This window comes from Pygocentrus nattereri, chromosome 26, assembly GCF_015220715.1.
Source record: "Pygocentrus nattereri isolate fPygNat1 chromosome 26, fPygNat1.pri, whole genome shotgun sequence".
In the NCBI taxonomy this organism is placed as follows: domain Eukaryota; kingdom Metazoa; phylum Chordata; class Actinopteri; order Characiformes; family Serrasalmidae; genus Pygocentrus; species Pygocentrus nattereri.
This window is the reverse complement of record NC_051236.1, coordinates 18944123-18950157: the sequence shown is the minus strand read 5'-3', so window position 1 is coordinate 18950157 and position 6035 is coordinate 18944123.

The following is a 6035-nucleotide window of genomic DNA, read 5'->3' as shown; positions in this document are numbered from 1 at the left end:
AAGCAAAGAGTGAAAGAGCAGAGAAGAGAAATTCCAATTGAGCTTTTCTTCATTAAAGAGCGGAATGTGTCCAGAAACGCATGCCAGCGGGTGGGTCTGCCTTTCTCAGTCTGGTTGGTTGAGTGAGAGGCAGAGTGGAGGGAGAAAATGAGTTCACCCCTGCTCTCTTTAGCAGGGTGGGGCACACTGCTCTTCTTACACTTATGAATGACTACACAAGAGAGGCCTTTTTTCCATAAGGTTGTGCCACTGTGTGCAACTGTGGGTACTGGACTTACTTAATGCCAGGAGTGTAGGCTGCTCCAGTGCACTGCTGGGGACTACAGGGAAAGAAGATTGCAAGCAGATGGAATGCTGCTGTGGGTTTCCATCTGAGCTGTTTCGTTAAAAAGAAAATGGTCTGTCTTTGTCTCTTGCAGAGCTAATGCTATTCAGTTTGAATGAATGAGGTTGACTCAGGTTATCTAATTCAAATGACTGCAATTATGTGCATTTTAGGTGGATAAGACATATAGCTATCTCTCTCTCTCTCTCTCTCTCTCTCTCTCTCTCTCTTTCTCTCTCTCTCTCTCTCTCTCTCTCTCTCTCTCTCTCTCTCTCTCTCTCTCTCTCACTTTTACAGTTAACCCCTTAAAGACCATGCTGAAAATTTTATCACACACTTCTTTAAGCTAAAAATAGGTTAACCATTTTACATTGGAATCCCTGTAGTTACTGAATAATAAACCTTAGTATGATTTTAAAGGGTTAATGCTAAGTCATATCCAGTTCATATGAATGAATGAATTAACTTGTTTTTTTGTGTTGCTGTGTGCATTTTGGGTGGTGGGTAAAACATACATAAGCAACCATCTCTCTCTCTCTCTCTCTCTCTCTCTGTCTTTTGTCTATCACACATTCACACTTTTTTGCACAATGGCCTTCATACACTTTCGCTGTTCAGTTTTTGCATGCATTACAATCTTTGTAGGTGGTTGTGTGTGTGTGTGTGTGTGTGTGTGTGTGTGTGTGTGTGTGTGTGTGTGTGTGTGTGTGTGTGTGTGTGAGAGAGAGTGTGTATGTTTGCATGCTGAAAGTTGGGTGTGGTAAATACTACCTGTCATTCCAGAGGTTGCTTTGTTTGAGCTTCAGTAGGGAAAGTAAGGTCACTTTCTCAGCCATAGTGTTTAATAGCAGCCTGCAAAGCTGTGAAATGAGTCACAGTTTATTCACTCAATCTGTTCCCAAAATGTCTCATAGGCCCCTTGGACATGCCACAATCTATACTAAAAACACCTTCAACAATGGGAAAGGTCATGCATTGACTTTAAGTTACATTTGCAAATTTGAATCAGTTGTACACAGTTCTACCATCATGCTCTACAGAAAGATGGGTGCAATGCATTGCATTTGACTGAGCAGATCACAGAAATAAAAAGTTACAAACAAACTACTCAGATCTCACGTCAATGATGAAGTCATTGAAACGGTGATGGGAAATGATATGATGGCCAGGGGCAAGGTGCATGTTACAAATCAGAGAAAGTATTAACTGCTAGACACACTGGTATGATCATATGATGTAAAGTGTAAAACAGGTGTGAAAATGTGAAATCAGAAAGAGTGAATCACTGCCTTGTGAAAGCCTCAGTTGCGTTTGTGCAATGACTAATATACTTGTGCCAAGTCTCCTCTTGCAGGCTGAGCCCTCTCAAAATAAAGAAAGAGAAAAAAGTACAGAAAGAGAAGCTGCATGTCTAGGCTGGCTCCCTGGGCCATTGTGGAGGGAGCTTGTTATGGCCCACCTACAGTGAAATCATCAGGCAAGTCCTTCATGAAGGTGGAGGCGTGCAGGCCTACTGCTAGTCTTACACGTCTTAATGAACCTTGGTTTAAGTTATAGCAAAACTGATAAACTGTAGTTTAAACATTTCTGGGGCAGAATTTTTGTTAATTTCTTGTGAAGAGATAAAAGAATTTGATGCGGCCACCCAGTAACTTACAAAACAACGCACTGGCCTAGATCTCCCCACACTGTGTGAGTGTGTGTGAGTGTGCATATGTGTGAGATTACTAAGGTGTGACCATGACTGTGAAGTCAGGCATACAGTCTAAAACTCAGTGTAGTAGTAGTAGTTGTAGTAGTTGTGCATGTTTTACATGCAAATCTGTGATGGCTACATAACAAAAAATGTCAAAACATGATTTACAGAGAACAATACTTTGCAAATGTCAGAGGTCAGCCTTCATTTATTTAATCTACAGTCAGAATGGCCATTAAGTTCAGGTTACCCAGTTTATGTCTGAGGAGATGAAATAAGACAAAACAGGAGTTTCCAAAACTGGAGTTTAGGAAAATGGGATCCTAACAACTATGCAAGACCTGGAAGACCACAAAAATGTAACCCTGAGATAAACAGTACTTAAAGCTTTCATCTTTAAGAAAAAATCAAGCTCCAGTCTTCCTTCAGAACTGAAAAAACACAAATGTTTCTGCGCATTCTTCTCAACAATGTGGGTAGCAAAAAAGGTGCATAGAAAAATGGACATAAAAGAAAAAAAATTGCAAATCAAACAAAGAAGCTGCTATCTATTGTCAGAACAATGTAATGACCACCCCAGAGTCCAGACCTCAACATCATTGAAGTTGTTTGGGATTACTTAGATCGTGAGAAGCAGAAACTTCAACCAATTTCTAAGACTGAACTTATATATGCAAGTGTCCTAAAAAGAATGAAAGAGTAAAAGCTAGTGATATAATAATAAAAATAATAATAAGAAGTAGAAGATTTTATATTTACTTGTTGAGGCTCCTGTGTAATTTTCTGTTAAATATATGCTTTCTGTTTTCTCCTGACTCTGACAAACAAATAACAATAGCTGTTTGACCATAAATATATTATTAAACACATTAAATAAATAAAGAGAGGTCTTTAATTTTTGCACAGTACTATGCAGAGCATGTTAATCCACTCCTCCGAGTTGTATGTAAATATACACTATGCAAATGAAATTTTCAAATGAACTAAATGTATAATTACACAGGCATGCTTAGCAATGTGAAAAATGTAGCCCAGCCAGCTGTCAGTCAGACAGACAATAAGTTCTTCACAAACATGTTCTATCTCAAAAGCTCCCACACCCAGAAAAAGAGCATTCCTCAACAGTCTGTATTAATGTGTACAACTCTGTTTTATATTATATAGATCAGATGTAAATAATTGATAGAAATACGTGTACCTCTCCCTCAGTGTGCACTGACTTTAATGGTTTATTTAAGTGCAAAATATGCACAAGTTATCACATTTAAATGTTTAAACCCAGTGTTTATCAGTTGATCATGTTGTTTAGTTCACCAAAAAGCCTCATGGCTGTGTGCATTGATGGCACACCCATTAGATCTGATATCATTTGTGGGAAAACATTAAATCTGTGTTTTCTTTCTAATCTGTTTATCAGTGTTACACCCTAAAGAAGGTCAAACTCATGGAAAAAACAGCACTGTTCAATCTGCTCATTTGCTCATTACATTACATGAGCAATATAGCAGTCCAAACAGTCTGTCAAATGTTTGAGGAGTCTATCAATATGTTTCAATACACCTGAACATGTGATTTTCATTTGACATTAGTGTAACATACACTATATTTCCAAAAGTATCTAGACAGCATTCCAGTCAGTTGCACTTTAAGGTGCACCCATTGCTGACAAAACCATTCTAATCGTTCTATCGCCATAGAAAAGCATTGTTAATAGAATGGGAAGCTCTAGAGTCTAAGATCACCAAGCATTGGCTGAAGGGGTATAAAGCATCCTAGCATTTGGCTCTGGGGCTGTAGAACTGCATTCTCTGGAGTTTTGGTGCTCCAGCCAATACCTTTGGGATGTGTTGCGATGTGTATGTCCCAGAATCATCATCCAACATCAGTACCTGAACTCACTGATGCTCTTGTGACCAAATGCAATCACATCCTCACAGCAGTGTTCCAACATCTAGTGTAAACCCTTCCCAGAGGAGTAGAAGCTGTAGCTGCAGTAAATGGGGAACAAACTCTTTAGTGAGCAGCTGTCTACAAATAGGCAGTTTCCTGGACAGGGATTAAGCCTAGTCCTGGACTACTAGGCTTATGCCCCTTTTAAGAACAGTGTACAAGTTGGCAGAACATTAACAAAGAGCTCTTCAGGAGCAAACTCATCTCAGGCTAATTCTTCTCCGGTCACTGCTACTGTGCAGCACGCGCAGATGTGAGATGTTTGCCTTAAAGTTAGAGCGGCATGCCTGAGTTTGGTGGAGCTAATGTTGGTTTGTGTGCTTTACATAACTCTGAGATGCCACAGAATCAGCTAGCCTGAGAATGCTTGCCTGTGCTTCAGCACGGTTGATTTAACAGACATATCGATTGACAGATCAGGGTGGAGGGACATGGGTAGTTGTTTTAGTTTATCCTGATGTTTGCACCAAGTCAAAACCATGTAGGACAAAAGAGGGCATTAACAATTCTATATGCTAATGTTAGGTGCGCAAAGAGAAGCATACTGTTTGTAACTTAGTGTTTTTTTTTTTTCAGGTTGCATAGGCCACAGCTTCCCAACCCTGGTCCTGGAGTACCCTCCACAAAGAGCGAATCATGTACGGTTCCATGCCTGAGGCTTTTAACGTGCAGGGAAGGTGCGCAAATTCATGCTAACTCTCCCTCAAGGTTTTGGCACAGATAAACTAATCTGTGCCAAAAACTAATCCGTGAAGAATAAACAATTACTTAGAAAGAAGACATGTTCCATGATATTTAAAGTAAAAGCAAAAACAAATGAAGACACAAAAAATGACAGACAGGCTCCATTTGATAAAGACCCTTATCGTGACTGTCCCAAAATCTCTGTTTTTGTGGAAGAGGAAACCAATCCAGTCCAAACTATTTACTATATAGTCCTGTGCAAAAGTCCAAGAATTCCCTTTATTTAATTTATTTCATTTTTCAGTTATTTAATTTTCAGTTCAAAATGGCCTTTATGTACAAGTTAATCAGAAAACATGTTTAACAGAAAATTACAGACAAGCCTCAATTACATTTTCCAGTCTTTAGTGTGTCCACCCATTTCCTTTAATATAGCTCCCATTCTTTTCAAAGACTTGTTTTCAGTTTTCCAGAAATCTGCAAGGACATTTTTAAATACCTTCAAAGTTCAGTCTTAGTAGCTGGTTGCCTTTTCTGCTTTTCACAATCCATAATTCCAATCACAAATTCAGACTCATCAGTTTGTAAAAACTTTATTCTTAATCTCAGATGTAAAATTTTGGTGTTCTAGTGCAAAAATTATTTTTTGTCTATTTCCTTTTCTCAGTAACAGCCTCTTGACAGCTACACATCCTTTCAGACATTCAGGTGTTGAGTTGTCTTCTCACAGTGAAGGATGGACAGAAACACCTGTGGATTTTTTCAGATGTGAAGCAAGAGCTTCTCAAAGATGAAAGCACTATGAGCTGTTTACATGATGGTAACTACTAGGTCTTGTACGTTTGTTAGGAGACCATTTTTTATATCTTATAATATTTTTTAACTCCAGTTGGAGAGACTTTGTCCTTCCTTATACAAGTGGATTATCATATATCTAATCTCTAAAATATCTCCTTTACCCATTTTAGATGCACATGAGAAAGTAATATACAAAGCAGCTAAGGTATAATTGAGTTGTTGCTTGTACTTTATAGTGACTCCTTTGGAAATCTTTTGCTGAGAGGACACAGCTATAACTTGTTGGTTTAAACAGATGGAAGAGTTAAAGATGCAGTAGAGTGCAGAATAGTAATTAATGGACAAATTAAATACAGATAGATTTTAGTGTTTATGGCAATCGTGTACTTTTCTGTTAAATATAAATTTACTGCTTTGTTTCTGACACTGAAAAATGAATGATTTTTCTTTACATATGTTTGGAATGAGCATAAGTGAAAACCTAATTCCTCAAGTTATAGGTTGTGTGAGTATGTGTAAGTGTGTGGGTGTGTGGGGGGAGGGGGGTGTTCCTTGCAGGAGAAGGTTTAACTACTCTTCTTT